Here is an 18601-nt window from a genome sequence, read left to right on the forward strand (position 1 = left end):
ACCTATAAAAACAAGTTTATAGAATGTATTGTACATAATAGTTTATGGGTGGATTCTGAGGCTTGGTTACCTTTTTCGAGTCCTGGCTCTGTCACTTACTAGCTGAGTGACTTTGGGCAAGTCACTGAAGTTTTCTATGTTTCGAATTCCTTGTATCTAAAATGGGAGAGTGAGAGTTTCTACCTCATAGGCTCATTAAGAGGATTAATATAAGTAAAGCTTTTAGAACAATTCCTGGCACTTAGAAACACTCATGAGGTTAAATTGTGGTCACTGTTTTTATTAAGATACCCATAGGATCATAGGTTGATTAATCTCAAGCAGATTTCATAGGATTTAACTTTTCATGACCTCTGACCTTGATGAGGATGAGCATCTTTAGTTCTGAAGATGTGTGATTGAGGCTATTATTTTGAAACATGTTAAGAACCATTACAAAATTAAGTTTCCTTATCAGTTAGGAAGTTCTTCTTCTTCCCTAAATCTCTCTTGTTGATGCTTTTGTGGAGAAGAAGTACTATATTACTAGTTTTGGTATCATGAGTATAATCCATGGTCTCTAATTCTATCAGTTGTCTCTTACAGAGAGACTCTTTTCACTCTGATTTGCACTAACAATTTGGGAATTTACATTAGTTTTCTGAAGTTACAAACAACGTCAGGTGAATCCTTCTATTGGTCATGGATAATGTCTCATTTAAGGTAAATATCTGGCAATTACTATTTGGTGAAAATGTTATTTTTAATTTATTGCAGAAAATTGTCTAGTGTTCAGGGATGTTGTGTTCAATTCAAATGAAGACAAAAGGAAGTCATCTCTTTCCCAGGAAATGATTAATAACTCATTCCATTAACTAATATAGTATTAAAATTAAGTGGAAATTGGATATTATTTTGAATCTCACTGCTTCTGTGCTGTACTCATAAAGGCTATTTGCTATTTTGGGTGAAAAAAAACTTAACTTATAACTGACGGGTAGAAAGAAAGTCATTAGTGACATATTCTCTATCCAGCTGCAATAACATGTTGTGTGCTACTTTGCACGTCATTCTGTGTTTTCTATCCTTTCCAAAGTCATTGGTTTTACAACAGTGAGAACAGAAATGGTTTGTGCATAGGCAAGCTTTTGCCAGCATGAATGATGGGGGTCTTGCTTTTTCTTAGTAATGTGGAAGCTAACATTTTATTGTGTTATGATTCAGCATCAAGTTTTTATGCTTTGGGTTAACTCCTCCTCCTTGATCCCCTTTCCATCTTTCTTTATGTTTCATTCTGATTATGAATTTATAATGTGAAAACTACCCTAGCCTGAGATGGTCAAAATGTTTAAATCTTGAAAGCAAAAACACATACAAAATTAGGCTTTTCAAACTCTTTAACTTTTTTTCTGGATTCTTTATGTGATATGTGAACTTTGATTTGTGTGCTGCTCTCAGTTTTATAAGCATAGGAGGTAAGGTTCTTACTAAAATTTTCATTTTGATTTACTCTACATAATTGTCTCTTTTTACAACCTAGTATTTTATTACCATAAGTATTATACACAAAGCATGCCAATAATATAAGAACTGACATGAAATTTAGTTTAAGTTGATTCAACCACTGCTAAAACTTAACATGCATTTTTAGTCTCAGTGAGATCATGCCAGTTAGTTATTATCCACCTAAATTAGTTATAATTATTCTGAAATTTTAGAATGGTTTAAATACTATCCCCAAGAAATACATTCTATTGTGGGTTATCAGTATTTTATATCACAAGCTCTGTGCATTTTTCATACCTCTTATTATTTTTCCCTCATTACATATTTAGTGTAAAAAATATAGAAATACAAAATAAAATTAATTAATTATTTCTACCTATATTATGTTATTTGTCCTTTCCATTTTAATTAATACATGTATTTGTTAAATTTTTTACCTTAAAATTAGAATCATCCTTTTACTATCCTTTTATAAGCTATTCTTCCCACTTAATGATATATTGTCAATTTCTCTGTGATTAAGTCATCTAAAATGCTATTTTTACTTACAGAAAATATTGCATAAACTGAGGTTCTCATAATTTAACTGAGTCTTTTATTCAACATTTGAAGTTTTTTATTATTTGTCATTATAAAGAAAAACTTGAATATGGATAACTTTTTAATAATTTTCGGTATTAATTAGTGGTTATTTTCTTAGGATGTATTCCTAAGAAGTGAGATCCCTGGGTCAAAGCATGTGTTCTTTTTTAAAAAGTCTGGGTTCATACTGCCAAACTGCCCAGTAGAAAGGGTACAGTGTGCTGCCCTTACCAATGGTATCTGCAAGTATTCTCTTGCCCTCAATGACAAGTATTGTTACTTTAAAAATTTCTTGCTGGTTTTAGTAGAGGGAAAGGGTACACTACTGCTGATTTAACTTTCTTTGGTTATTATTGAGAATGAAGCATTTGACATAAATTTATTTGTATTAAATGTCTCTTCCTTTGTGAATTGCCTATTTATGTTGTTTGTCCATTTTTCTTATTAAAGGATTTGTCTAGTTCTTATGGTTTTGTAAGACTCTTACTGTATATTTTAATGGTATTAACCTTTATCTGTCATATATGTTACATTTTATCATTTTCTTTTACTTTATGGTTTTTGTTGTCAAATCTTTCCCTCCCTTTTAATGCTCTTTTATGTTGGGGGTTTGTTTAGAAAGGCTTCCCCAGCTCTGCTATATTTTGTTCCAATTCTTTGACTATATTTTTATTCATTTAACTCTTTAATTCGTCTTGAATATATTTTGATGTGTAATTTCAACTAGAGGTACAACTTAATTTTTTTCTTAAGCCATTAACCAAATATCTCTGTATTATTTATTAAAAACCCATCTTATTCTTCTGACTTGAAAAAACATCTTTTATCACACTGATTGCAAATTTGAAACCATTTCTCAGTTTTGGGTTCTAGCCTATTGATGTATCTAAACTTTCATTAGTATTGTACTATAGTATCTTTGAAAAGTAAATATTATAAGACCAAATTCATAATTTTCTTTAAGGTGTTTGCATACTTCTCTAAAGTTTATTTTAGGCTTACTTTAACTTAGTTGTCAATTAAAATCCCAAAATAATTTTTTGAAAGGTTATATGTATATGAAACTATAGGGTGAATTGACATCTTTATAGTATTGAATCTTTTCATTCAAAATCATTTATTCTTTTATGTCCCTCAACAATAATTTGTTTTTAAATATAGATTCTGCGTGTTTCTTTTGATGTTTTTGCTATAATATTTAATATTTTTGCTTGCTCTTGTGGATGAGATATTCTTCACTCAGTTTTCTTTTTGTTACCATATTTAGGGATGCTAGTGAATTTTGCTGGTTCATTTTATAACTTTCCTCTTTATTGAACTTATTAGCTCTAGTCATATTTCAGCGGATATGTTTTCTCTTTTTTGGCAGTTATATGCCCCTTTTTTTATCCCTTCTCATATTACACTGCCTAGAATATCAAGAATGATATTAAGTAATACACGTGATGGCAGGTATTTTGTGCAGTTTTTAATTTATGGAATTGTTTTTAACATTTCACCACTAAGTATTAAGATATTTAAGACATTCTTTATTATTAAAAAAATTCTAGTCATAGTTTATTAGGAGTTTCTATGAAAAATTGCATTTTATTTTATGGCGTATCTTCTTGGTTTTTTTTTCCAAATTTACTGATGAAATAAACCCTGATTAGTCATGGTGTAGTCCTATTTTAATGTACTGACTAATGGTATTTGCTCATATTACAGTTGTTATTTTTGCATCTGTAATCACAAATGAGATTAGCTTGTGTTTTTCTTTATTTGTACTATCTTTGTTAATTTTTAGTACCAGAGTTCATGGTTGAATTGGAAAGCTAGGCTACGTAAAGTATTGAATAGATAGCATGAGAATTACTTATTCCTTGAAATTCTGAAAGAATATACTCATAAAACATCTAGGCCTAGAGTTTTCTTTGGTAATATTTTTTTTCTTTTTACATTGCCTATTTCCCTTTAAGTCAGTTTTTCTAGGAAAAACATTTCCTAGAAAATTGTATGTTTCACTGAGATTTTCAAATATATTAATATTGATTTAAAGTAAAGATCACTTATTTTAAGTTTTTTATTTGCTGTTATATATTCCATTTAAAATTTTGCATATTTGTTTTATGTCCCTTTTTTTCCTCAATTTTATTTGCCAGTGGTTTTTCTATTTATCTCTCCTCCCAACACCCCAATAAGTATCCAGTTTTGAGACTTATTTCTCAATTCTACTGCTTTTCAGAATGCCAACTACTTCATCTTGCTTTTACCTATATTATCTCTCCTTTGCTTATTTTCCTTATACTTTTTCTTTTGTTTCTGATACCCTTTAAGTTCCTAAATTGAATACTTCATTTTAAACATTGCTTCTTTAATAATAAAGGTACTTTTCGCCATGAATATACTTGTAGAAATGGCTTTATGCATCCCATAAATTTGAGCTTTTAGAATTCTCATAGTCATTATTTTCTAAATAGTCAATATTTGTATTATTTTCTACCTGATCTTATATTTATTTATATATTCTCAACTTTACATCTTTTGGATTCAGGAGTGGAATGAAGCTGGGGAAGGGAGGAAACAGCTTTTATTACTACCACTGAAAAATTCTATATGGTGGGTTTGTTGGCCAAGGGAGAATTAAAATGTTGGCAGTAGAATGGTTAAGAGCAGTATTAAAAAATGAATCTTAGGGGTGCCTGGCTGGTCAGTCAGTTAAGTGTCTGTCTTTGGCTCAGGTCATGATCCCAGGACCCTGGGATGGAGCCCTGCATCGGGCTCTCTGCTCAGCGGGGAGCCTGCTTCTCCTTCTCCCTCTGCTGCTCCCCCTGCTTGTGCTCTCTCTCTCTCTCTCTATCAGATAAATAAATTAAATCTTTAAAAAAATGTAAAAAATAAAAAATGAATCTTAAACCCAGTGAGCTTAATATTACCATATATTTAGAAACAACACGTTAATAATCTCCTTAGAGTCTACTTTTTAAAAAACCTGCTGGGGCATCTGGGTGGCTCAGTCCATTGAGTGTCTGACTCTTGACTTCTGTTCAGGTCATGATCTAGGGGTTATGGGTCATGAACGTTGGGCTTTGTGCTCAACACAGTCTGCTTGTCCCTCTTCCTCTGCTCCTTCCCCCTGCACGTACACTTTTTCTCTCTCTCAAATAAATAAATAAAATCTTTTTTAAAACAACTTTCAAATTAAAATCTTATTGTTTAAATGAAGCAAAGCAATATTTCTGAAACCTTTCAATAGGAGTTGGAATATTGCTAAAGTTTGAGAAACACTGAATCATAGATTTTCAATGGGTCTGTATCCGGGTATTGTCTAATATTTTTTAAAAGAAAATCCCATCCCTAACCCACCACCGTATTTCCATAAGTAGCCTTTTTCCAGTTGCAGTGCTAATTGAGGATAGAGTACTATAAATGGCATAAATTTAATAGCAGTAATCTCAAAGCTATGTTCCAGCCAGGTTAATGTCATTACAAGTATTGCTAGATAACTTTATTATTAAGAGCTTAAATGAAATATAACATAAAATTATTAGAATTTTGCCTTGGTCTGGTTATATCTGAAGTATTGTGTTCTAATTGGGGTGCCATATTTTTAAGGGATCTGTTTTCAAATTTGGATTTATCAAAAGTTGCTGAAATGGTGAAGAGTCTTGAACATTTAATATGACTAGTAATTAAAGATCTAGGGAAGTTTGGCCTAGTATAAGTTGGTTGGTTGAAGCTTTGTTGAATAGAAGAGATTAAGATTTGTTTTGGGTTTTAGGGTGTTAAGGAAATAGGGAAATTATTCTCAATGTACAAAAGAACTTAGGAACAATTAATGGCTATCTGATGTGATACAGTTGGATTGCTTTAAGAGAGAGTACCTCAAATATGCTAGGTATTCAAGAAATATTTGTTGAATGAATGGATGAATTAATAAAATAACATCTGGAAATTTGACTGTGGAAAATTTTAAATAGAGCTGTTGTAGAGGATATTAAAGAGTATTCCTACTCTGATGGAACGTTATCTTCATGACCTCCTAAGCTTTCTTCAAAAATAATACCAGTGTTTACAATATTTTCTTAATTATAAGACTAGTCTTTAAAATACTAAGTATTTTCTGTCAAGAAGTAATAAGTACTTTTGTAAGATGCTTTATTGTTTATAAAGGAAACAGAGTACTAAAGCATCTATATTATTTTATTTGATCTTTATTATAACAATCTATTGAGGAAAATATTATTATATTGATTTTATATAAGAGTAAAATGAGACTGAGAGAAATTAAGTGGCTTGTGTGAGGTCACTTAAGAGTTGCGGAGATAGGTTTTGAGTCCTGCCTCTAAAGCCTCTGTTTAATGTAATACAGCGTAATTCTCACAATCCTCAGAATCTTATACTTCTGCAGTGGAGAAAAGGGGAAGATAGACTCTGGGCTGTTCCTCCCTCCCACAATGTACAAACAACCAAAACAGTTTCCCTTGTACCCTTTTTTATGTAAGTGAAGCAGTATCACAAAGCAGGAAGAGGTATAGGCAATTGCTTTCTATAGAAGTATTTACCTTGATCTCTGCCTGAATATGAGAGAGGGGAGAGTCATATGGTAGAAGGACAGAAGGTAAGAGAGAATTACTGATAGGGTCCATAACCCATTTGTATGTATGTTTGAGTTGTACCACAAAGTGAGGATGCTAGGATAGTTATGGTTCTGAAACATTTCTAAATATAATGGTGACATACCAAATGAAATCTAGAGCATTAGGGAATCAGCCTCTGCCTCCATGGATAAGCCTAATCTTCTGTGGTTTACGTAAGAGAATCTTAGCCAGCTTCCCTGTTTTGCACACATGCCCCTCTATGCTGTGGCTGGCATCTCCTTGGTGTGAAGGCGCCTCCCTGGGCAGTGTGCCAGAGAAACAGTGATGCTGGTTGTTTGAGTTAGCACAAACTGTTTGTGCTTGTGTTTGTCAAACACACAGATGATATGACAGACAAAAAAATAATTATGTGGTATGAACCAAATAAGGAAAATAGTGTTTTCCTTCCTTGGTCATTTATGATTAATCATTGCAATATTTACATGTAGGGATTCAGGTACATGTGCTTGTCGGTATACTCCGCTGCCGCTTAGAAAAGTGCCAGTCTCTTTCTGATAGGAAAAAAGTTGATTAGAAAAATGCTTTTAAATAGAAAGTTCTACAAATGATTCCCAACGTTTTTCAAAGCCACTATTGAGAAACGATTGCTTATTATAGTTATTCAACTAATATGTCTCAGAGGTTTGTTCTAGAGCCCACATGTTCCTGCCATACTTTGCTATTCAAGGTTTTAAGCATTACTCCCCATTACTTCATTAGGGTTGTTACTAAGAAAAGTAAAATTAGGAACTGTGTTGCATCAAATAGTACAAGCATATTACAGTTGTGCCTGGCACAAATCCTGAATTAAAAATGTGAATTTATTATGCTATTGCCACCGTGTGCCAGTGAGAGCCAGTTTTCATTTTTAGTTTTGATTGCAAATACAAATCTCTGGAAGAGAGCACAGGAACACAAAAGTCATGGTTTTATTTTTTTCAGGGCACGATGGGTCTTTGATGATCAAATAGTATAGGTTATTCTTGAAGTAACTTAAGTAGTGCTGTTATTACCAAAGGGTCAGAATGGACCTAACAGCATTCCCATAGAATCAGTATTCTGCATCCCAAATTACTATCTTAAATGCCAATTCTCTTTCCTAGTTTGCTCACTTCTCTAGTAAGGGCCTAAACCATATCTAAGTACTCTGTACTCATTCCATACATTGTCCTTTCTACAGAAAACTCTGTTTTTTAGGAATAGTAATTCACAGTTACTTGTGGTTTTGGTTGTAGGCAATCACAGAAGGACTAACGTGGTTTGCCAAGAGCTATGACTGTACAGTTTACATATTCATTTATAAATGAATTTTTCTTGAATTTCCATTTATAAACTTATAGCAATGTCTTCATCTGAGGGAACTTAAAAAAAAATCTGGAAGTGTTTAGAGGCGAATCATCTGCCACTTTTCAACTTCAATGAAGTCAGCAAAGTTCACATACCTAGTGATTCTTGCTGCCTCGTAGGAAAAAGAGTTGAAACAGTAATCTATCAATGTTGAGATTTCATGTATTTTGAAAATTTGAAATTGTTATTTCTAAGACAAATGCTGTATTGCTCTGAAGCCAGCTTGTGAAAGGGATTGGGAGCACGTGTAATTTTCTTCACTTTCCTGTTTGTATGAAATAATGTGGTAGAGTATCACTATTTTCTGTATAAATCTTTGTAATTGTAGAACTTCAGAGTAACATCTAGAATCATAGAATCTCAAAAGATTAGAGCTGAAGAAGCTTTGCATATTATGTTATCAAACCTCTTATTTTCCATGTAGGGACCCCAATATCTAGAAAAGAGAAGTTACCACTCTCAATCACATAGTCAATTACTAAGGTGAAAACTTAGCATTCCCCCAGAATAGCATGTTTAGCCCATTTCACGTAGTCTTTTGGTTGTGTTGTAATCAGTAGTGAGTTATTGTTTCTGAACCGATGAACTCCTTTTACTAACAGTAAATGCATATCGCAGTTAGTTTTATAGATATATATGCATTATAATAGCAATACCCATATTTTTTAAAATTATACTATGCACGAATGTAAACATTTCAAAGCTTTCCTTTTTACTCTATCATAAACATCTTTTACTTCTTTTGAAGTCTGTGTGATATACATACAAGCAATTAAAACCTATCCCCACTCGCGTTTGGAGACACAAGGTCTTCTTAATTAAAATTCAAACAAAAGCTACTGGTAAAAATTACTACTATATGATTAAGGTCTTAAGTATTATGATACAGTAGAATCACTGTTAACTGTTGGGATTAAAAGAAATCGATATGTTGGGGAAAAGATCAGTTGGATCTAATTAGTGAAATCAATGTTTATATAAAAGAAAATGCTAAGTTTAGTGACAAATTCTGGTTATAAATATAACACTGGATGAAGTTGTTCTTTGTTATTACATTGACCACATAATCATGTCTTAAATTCATTGAATAAAAATCTGTAACTTTTTTTAGTAGTTACTATAATTAAAAACATAGAACTTTACTTTAAAATCATATCAAGTTTTAAAAATTTCAATTTTATAAAATGTTGTTATATATAAAAATAGTCAACAATTACAAAGTATTTCTATTGATTCCATTTTAAAATGCTAATTTTAGCAATAGCTACAGTCTAGAGTGGGAAAGGAGGCAAAATTGGTTAGAAGTAAAAAAGATCCAAAGTATTCTTACACAATTATGATTACATTAAATATGTATTAGTCTATTTGGTGACATACCGAAATAAAAGAGAATACATTTTGATATAATTCAAAAACAAGACATTTCACTTTTTCTTCCTGATTGCTGTAATGAAAATAAACATTATAACCAGCATGGAGAAGCAAAACTATTACTAATTGCAGCCTAGATTTTAAGTAAAATGGAGGTCATTAGCAATTTCCTGGAAGCCATTCAGATTGCTTACCAGGAAATGGTAGCTAGCAGGACATCTGTAATCCTCCTGTGTGGAATTAGTGAAAACATACTGAAGCTTTAATGATGTGTGTTAGACTTTGGCTTATGGTGGAAACTTTCTCTATCTAAGTAGCTCATATTTCATTGAATACAAGCGATTTTTATTTAGTATTAGAGTACAAACCCAGAATTGAAAGTAGCATTTAACATCCATCCATATATACATACCCTACTATACACCTGTATAGATCAGAGTATGGCTCATAGTGGAATAAGAGATGACACGGCGAATGGAAGAACAGTAGGAATCTGGAAGTGAAATTGAAAGAAATTTCTTCTATAACTTGGAATGCTGATTTCACAACATTTTGAGTGGTGAATTTAGTCCCATTTTTAGTAGCATCTTCTTATCTCAATAAAAAGATAAGCAAAGCTGACTGTCAAGTGAAAACACCTTACAGGACATAAATTTAAGTTTGACTGACTGTATTGTTGTGGGAGAAATGGGGTCACCGATCTAGAGACTTTAAGCATGGCATCTCCATGTTACCGGAATTATTGGTTGTCCTAATAAGGGGAACATCTCTGGAACTATAAAGAGTAACAGAGTAAAACTGAAGAGAGTATTTATATACTCTAGTTTGTGTGGAAAATTATATATATGCAGAAAATTGCTGGAAGGATATTTAATAAACTGTTAACAGAATTTGACTATGAGGTAAAAAAAGGTATGAGACAGGCTGATTTTTAAGCTTGTTTTGTATAGTTTGTACTGTAGTTTTGTTTTTGTTTTTTTTAAACCATGTATATGCCTTGCTTTTTCAATACAAAAAACTATTTTTTAAAAAAAGACTGCAGTCTTCAATGAAAATGAAAGGATTTGTTTCCTTATTTGTATAAGAGAATATGGATGATACTACTTACTTAGCTTCAAATTGTGTTGAGAAGATTAGAGAGAAAATGTGTAGTATTTGGCATAGCATAGAGTAGCATAGAGTAGGGAATCCACAAATACTATAGGTAGGCAACAACACTTGGCACAGTTAAGTACTTGAAACAGTAAATACTGATAAAATGATGAACTGCAGTCCTCAAACTTGTTTAAGACTCTCAGGAGTCTTAAAGTGTATTGAAGATTCTAAAATTCTTTTGTTCATGTGACTTATATCTAATAATACTTTATTGTGTTAGAAATTAAACCTGAGATGATGGGTATTAAAGAGGGCACGTTCTGCGTGGAGCACTGGGTGTTATACACAAACAATGAATCATGGAACACTATATCAAAAACTAAGGATGTAATGTATGGTGATTAACATAACAATAAAAAATTTTAAAGAGAAAAAAGAGAGAGATACAAGTGAAAAAAAAAGAAATTAAACCTGAGAAATTAAAAATATTTAATTCATTTAAAAGTTATAAAATTAAGGGAAGCCTGTGTGGCTCTTTCGGTTAAGTGTCTGCCTTCGGCTCAGGTCATGATTCCAGGGTCCTGGGATCCAGCCCTGCATCGGGCTCCCTGCTCAGGGGGGAGTCTGTTTCTCCCTCTCCCTCTGCCCTTCCCCTCAACTCACTCTTTCTCTCTCACTCTTGCTCTCTTTCTCAAATAAATAAAAAAAAATCTTTAAAAAAAGGTTGTAAAATTAAATCTGCTACATGTTAACATAAAAACTCATTTTTATGAAGAATAACTATATTTCCTAAAGTAAAAATAATTTAGTGAGAAGAATGGCATTGTTTTACATTTTTGCAAATCTCTTTAATGTGTGGCTGAATAGAAGACAGCTGGACTCTCTCATATCTGCTTTTACATTCAATCTTTTTGATATGTTTTCATTGAAATATATGAAGAAAAGCTAATATTCATATGTAGTTGATAAAGGGAAAAGTGTCTTACAGCCTTTTCAAATAGTTGTGAATATTCTTTGATACTACATCAAATTTCCCAAGTGGTGGTTTCTTAAAGGTCAGGTCCAATGTAGGATCTGAAACCATATCAATGAAATGTCCAATACTTTTACATTAAAATCCATTGGTCCAATTTGAACTTTGAATGAATCATTTGCTCTATGCATGATTTTGTAATGGCATACATTGGTCTTTTAGATTATATTGTTCACTGAGTCATGTAGCTCTTCCTTATGGTGGCATATTTCATCATATAGTATCAAAAAATCACATTCATCAATATTATCCTCAATCTTATCAGGAAAATTTTAAGTATTTGGAAACTGTCATACTCATGATGGCAGACAGAAGTTTTCCAAAAATCTGATTTTCCCTTGAAAGTTCAAATTAGGGACGTCTGGGTGGCTCAGTCCATTAAGCAACTGCCTTCGGCTCAGCTCATGATCCCAGGGTCCTGGGATCGAGCCCCATGTCTGGCTTTCTGCTCAGTGGAGAGCCTGCTTCTCCCTCTCCCTCTGCCTGCCGCTCCCCCTGCTTGTGCTCTTTCTCTCTGACAAATAAATAAATAAAATCTTAAAAAAAAAGAAAGTTCAAATTATATTATTTTAGCCAACACTATCAGTTACTTTTAGAAGTGGGATCCTCACTTGCTAAATATTGAACTATGAATAAGGATATTTTGTCTTGTTCTTTTAAATAAAATTGGAGTTCTATGCAAAAAGTTCTGAAAAACTTCAGGTTGCAACTCCAATAATAGCACAAGTGATTTTCCTTGAGACAACTAGTATGCTTAAGTATAATAAGAAGTGGGATGCTTCCCATTTCATCACACAGAATGTTAACTTTTTTTTAAACTCTACAATCAAGAGTCTTCTAACTCAAGATCAAGAGTCACATTCTCTACTGACTGAGCCAGCCAGGTGCCCCTCATCACACAGAATATTAAAAATATGTGTATTCATGGGGCACCTGGCTGGCTCATTCAGAGAAGCACGCAACTCTTGACCTTGGGGTTGTGAGTTCAAGCCCCATGTTGGTGTAGAGATCACTTACATAAATATATAAATCAACTAAAAAAAGAACTTAAAAATATGTGTACTGTAAAGTCATTATTTAATATAATTAATTGTTTCATCAAAGACATTCTTTTTAATTTTTTTATTAACATATAATGTATTACCTGTTTCAGGGGTATAGGTCTGTGATTCATCAGTCTTACACAATTCACAGCACTCGCCATAGTACATACCCTCCCCACTGTTCATCACCCAGCCACCCCATCCCTCCCACCCCACTCAGCTCCAGCAACCCTCAGTTTGTTTCCTGAGATTAAGAGTCTCTTATGGTTTGTCTCCCTCTCTGATTTCGTCTTGTTTCATTTTTCCCTCCCTTCCCCTATGATCTTCTGTCTTGTTTCTCAAAATCCTATCAGTGAGATCATATGGTACTTATCTTTCTCTGATTGACTGATTTTGCTTAGCATAATACCCTCTAGTTCCATCCACGTCGTTGCAAATGGCAAGATTTCACTTTTCTGATGGCTGCATAATATTCCATTGTATATATATACACCACATCTTCTTTATCCATTGATCTGTTGAAGGACAACTAGACTCTTTCCAGAGTTTGGCTATTGTAGACATTGCTGCTATAAACATTGGGGTGCATGTGCCCCTTCAGATCACTACATTTGTATCTTTGGGGTAAATACCCAGTACTGCAATTGCTGGGTCATAGGGTGGCTCTATTTTCAACTTTTTGAGGAACCTCCATACTGTTTTCCAGAGTGGCTACAGCAGCTTACATTCCCACCAACAGTGTAGAAGGGTTCCCCTTTCTCCACATCCTCACCAGCATCTGTTGTTTCCTGACTTGTTAATTTTAGCCATACTGACTGGTGTGAGGTGGTATCTCATTGAGGTTTTGATTTGGATTTCCCTGATGCCAAGTGATGTTGAGCACTTTTTCATGTGTCTGTTGGCCATTTGGATGTCTTCTTTGCAGAAATGTCTGTTCATGTCTTCTGCCCACTTTTTGATTGGATTAATTGTTCTTTGGGTGTTGAGTTTGATAAGTTCTTTATAGATTTTGGATACTAGCCCTTTATCTGATATGTCATTGTTTCATCAAGGAAATTCTTAATTGAAACTAAATTTTTTGTTTTACTACAAGCTTGTGGTGGTGAGGAATACATTGACTACTAATGGAGTTAGGTGCTTTTGATTCATGCAAGGGGACCAACTGTTTTAACCCACTATTTCATTTGCATTGTCAGTGCACATCTCAGCACTGTAACATGCAACTAATGCCTTAGTATTATTATGAAAACAGTATTGACCTCAGGGACACCTTGGAGAGTTCTCTGGAACTCCAACATGTTCATAAACCACATGTTGAGAACCACTGAGCTAGAACCTTAAAAGAGATAAATAAATGAAAAATAAAAGATAATAAATCAAATTTTCAGTAATAACTACAAAGCAAATCAGTTATATTTAAGAGTTCAAAGATTCTGTGAAGACCCTGAATAAAGTTACTGGCTTAAAGAAGTTAGTTGCTTTCTTCCCTTTGATGCCACAAACCGGAATTGTGGCATAATAAACAGAGGGTGTAGAGTTGATCAGATGTGGGTTTGAATGATGGTATAAATTGAGCAATTTATTTAACCTATTTTACTCTCAGCTTTCTAACCTGCAAAGTGGGAAAAAAAATACATGCAAGTCAGGATTATTGTCAGTGATTGTAAAATGACTAAAAAAATAAGTCTTTAGTAAATAATAGTTTACCAGTAGGAATAGGAACAAGAGTATTTAGTTATGTGCCACCCATAGGGGCCTGGAACCATTTATTAATTTCTTGTAGCACAAATTATTTCATAGGAAATGATTATATATATATATATATATATATATATATATATATATATATATATATATAAAATTGAGAGGAAGTTCTAATACTCCAAGAAATCAGTGTTATTGCTCATGTCAAATTTACAGTATAGTTCATGTCCCCAATGTTGGATTAACCAAAAAATGATAACCACTTTATTGATAATTAACTTACATTTTCAGGTAAGCTAGGCCTGGTGAACACCAGACTAATCAGTTTCCTTCCCATCTTATTACAGCAATTGTATGTCTCCCAGCTCCGTGTAGTATTATTAAATGACCTTACTTAAGTACAAGTAAAATTCTCTTACAAAACTTTAAGAGATTTCCCATATAATTTTGGTTCTGGCATTTTATTATAGTGGTAGCTAAAGCTTAGAGGTCTTGCTGCAAAAATGAGATTTTCATATGTATCGTTTCTAGACCTGGACATATAATGGCTATGAATTCCTTTTTTTTTTTTTAGTGTAACATTTGTGATAGATGATATTTCAATACATATGCATTTATTATTTTATAATTAAAAGTTATACATAGATTTTTAGTAAACATAAAATATAAAACTTTAAAATTTTTATATGCTATTATTAATTTGCTCTATTTCTATTTAGTCTTTTTGTGTTTGAATAAATGTAAAAAGCTTAGAAGTATACATTTGTGACAATATTTATATACAGTTGATTCTTGGAAGAAAAATGTGTGGGATAGTAATTAATCTCATTGCTGTTTATAGGCCCAGGAATGCTCAGTGCCTAGCATCCTAGGTGCCAGGGTATACCCTGGGTATTTCTTTACTGTAGAGTCAGCTCTTGACCAAATTCTCATGGGATATATATGTCACATTAAGAGTTGGCCCATACTACTAGACCTCCCACACACTTACTATTTAAGTCATTTGTCTGAATTAAAAAAAAAAAAATCTAAGGCTAACCACTTAATAAAATGTGTGTATTTTCATCCAAATGGTGTTTTCATGAATAAGACCCTTGAAATAGGCATAAATTGTACATTATTCTCTACATTTTTAAATGTGTTGCTACTGTTGGTAATTACCACTGAGTGCATATTTAATGCACTGAGGAAATTTGATGCAATTATTCTGTTTATTTGTGATTCCCCTTCAATCCAAATGTCTGCATTAAACTATTGAAAAAGAAAACTACAGAGAATTTAGGTCATTTAAAAAATGCACACATTTTCTGAACTCTGCTTGTAAACTTGTATTGCACTAACCAAAATAAAATTAAAATGAACCAGCATTATAAAAGATAGGGTTCAAAAGTTTAGGTAATTTTGAATAAAATTACCTTTTAAATATAACCGTAAAGAATTTGGGCCAATTGCAAGGCTATAGTCTTACAGAAGTCAATAAGAGACATGTATAACTGAACTCAAAATTTAGCTAGTTTAACTTAAGACAAATTCTTTTTCCTCAAGCCTCTTTTCAGTACTTAAGAGTTGATTACACCTGGAAATGGATCGAATAGACATAAGTTGGTAGCTCTTAGAAAGTCTTTACAAAATGGTCGAATCCACAGAGCAAAGGTCTGTCTTTTCCATGAGTGCCTCGCATTTTTTAAAGCTCAGAGAATTTGGGTACTGAAAAAGATCTCTAATGCTGAAAGAGTCTGAAAGTAAGCAGAGTGCAAGAGGGGTGCAGCTCTTAAAGGCCCACTTTTTATTTCCTCCTTTGATCATCAGCTGGTAGGGAAAGTACACACGTTTCTTAGAAATGATTCAATATCATTAAAATGGTTTGGCCAGGGAATAGAGTAAGGCAGAAGAACATAGGTATTAAATGGGAAGTAGGAACTCCATATCCACTTTGTTCGGTAGACATCTTCTGGTGTTCCCTTTCAAGTTAATATGCAACCTTTTGTTGTACATGTTTTAATAATATTCTTAAACATCTCTCTAGGGCTAAGGAAGAGATGAGATTTAAAATGAGATCTATCCCATGGCTTTAAAAATATGTTTCTTCATGTAATAGTAATGAGAGACCTGTGTTCTTATATTTAAAGCTAAGAGTTACATTCCTATTAACATTTGTTTAACTAGGCTTCCATCACAACAGGTGCACAATTATTTTTATGAGTAAAATATTATCAGCCTTCAAAATTAGCCAGGGCAAAATGCAAGTTGTCTGATTAAATAATCAGAGCTGATACTTAAAATACATTTGATTTCCACAGGAATTTTAAAATGCAAAGTCCCAGTTTCTTATTCTGATATGTTGAGGGAGTTGCAATTGTTTGTAGTATGTAAGTAGTAGCTTATACTGTAACTAGTTTGATACATTTCACGTAATTCAGTTGACATTATGAGATAAACTACTAAAAATATAATAATAGTTTATTACTTCTAGTCTAATATTTTAATCTACCAATGAAATACTATTATGCTTTATATTAGACCAATAAAAGAAAAAGAAGTGACTCTTTTTAAGACTTTTCTAAGTTCAATTAAAAGTCACATTAATTTAAAAAGCTAAAATCCACTGTATTCTTTTTTTAAGATTTCTATTTATTTATTTAATTGACAGAGAGAGAAAGAGAGCACAAGCAGGGGGAGCGGCAGTCATAGAGGGAAAGGGAGAAGCAGACACCGGCTGAGCAGGGAGCTTCATATAGAGCTGGATCCCAGGACCCTGGGATCATGACCTGAGCCGAAGGCAGACACTTAACCGACTGAGCCACCCAGGTGCCCCCAAATCCACTGTATTCTTATTTAAATTTAACTTGTGGAGGGTTAAAAGAATACAAATATAAATTTTAGATTAATGTATAAATCATGCACACCAAAATTACTGAGTATTTCGGGGAACAATAAAGACTCCCAAATGGTAAAAATTAAACAATCAAACAAATGAAAAAAAAAACAAAAATGAACAAAAGGAAACAAAACCAAGTGCATGAACCCTACACAGCCACACACGTGCACGCACGCACACACACAGAACCCTGTGAACTAAACAGGAAGCTTCTCTAGGAGGCACCTTCACCGTGGTTAAGAAGTGCTACAATAGTGCAGCTGTTAGAAGCCAATTACAGGCAGGTAACTGTTTGTTTTCATATCTAAATCTGTTTGTCAATCAGGAAAATGCAATGAGTCAGAAAAGGGGATCTCAAATACAAACCACAGGGTAAGGCAGAGCACCTGGAATGGGTCCAAGCCACAAGAATTAGGACAGGAATATAGATGGAATCAAAACCATACATGTGCACATGGCTCCTGTCTTTGGCCAACTTTTCAAATAGCCTCAGAAGTAGAGATTATTGAAGAAAAAACAGTGTTCTATTGAGAGCAGTGTGATTTTAAGATTTGTTAGAAATGTGGGAATTTATAGAAGAGTGATTGTAGAAGACATCTACAGATCTTTACAAACGTAAGACATTTCTAAAATTGGCTTATATCATCCTTTTAAACTGAAGGTTTAAACTTTTTTAATTTCAAAGAATACACACACACACACACACATACACCATATTATAAACAGGTAGGTTTTTACAACTTTGAAATTCATCTGTGGCACTTTCCAGCTTATATAGTTATTAATGAAAAACTTTAGTTTTATCTGGACCCAAGAATATATTTTTACTCAAGTTGGTAAAACTACCTCTACTGTTTAAATATGCAGCTGTTGTGCTTGAGTTGCAAGATTTCAAGAGACAGTGAAGGATACAAAGAGTGCTTTACATAGATCTATATGGCTAGAAGTTTTTCCATGCTGAAATGTGGGAAAACCTACTGAGACCCTGAAGTTTAAGTTGGTAACATCAAGGGAGCATAAATAGAAGTTTATTAAGAAAGCTAAAGAAAATGAAATGGTCACAACCGTTCTGTGGTTTTGCTTAAACACAAGCTTTCATATCCATTGAGAGTCCTGGATTTCTTGTTAACTGGTTACTGAAAGGAGCTCTTTTATTTTCCCAGCCATAGTTTAGTGCCAATAGCCATTTGCCTTGAAGTATGATGGTTCTTCTGTAATCTCCGCAGTTGACTGTGTATTTCTCAGCCATGACTATCACAGTTTAAGGTTGTCCTCTCAAATGGATGCTGAAAAGCATTTACTGGAGTAATTATTACTTATCCCTGGTCTTCCTGTCTGCATAATATTCAGTGTTGGTGTCAGGAAGAAGAGGGAGGGGATCACCACTACCAGATATGGTGCTCTCCCTACCTGGAACATCTTTTAAATATTTACAAAGGCTTGT

General features: G+C 33.2%; 1 protein-coding gene across 1 annotated transcript in view; it reads left to right on the top strand.

Annotated features, from left to right (window-relative positions):
• SOX6 (SRY-box transcription factor 6) overlaps positions 1 to 18601 on the top strand; it is a 384265-nt gene that overhangs the window by 141724 nt on the left and 223940 nt on the right. The window lies entirely within an intron of this gene.

Source organism: Eumetopias jubatus, unplaced genomic scaffold (genome assembly GCF_037043125.1).
Source record: "Eumetopias jubatus isolate StellerSeaLion01/CBP00866 unplaced genomic scaffold, mEumJub1_p1.0 scaffold_13, whole genome shotgun sequence".
Classification (NCBI taxonomy): Eukaryota; Metazoa; Chordata; class Mammalia; order Carnivora; family Otariidae; genus Eumetopias; species Eumetopias jubatus.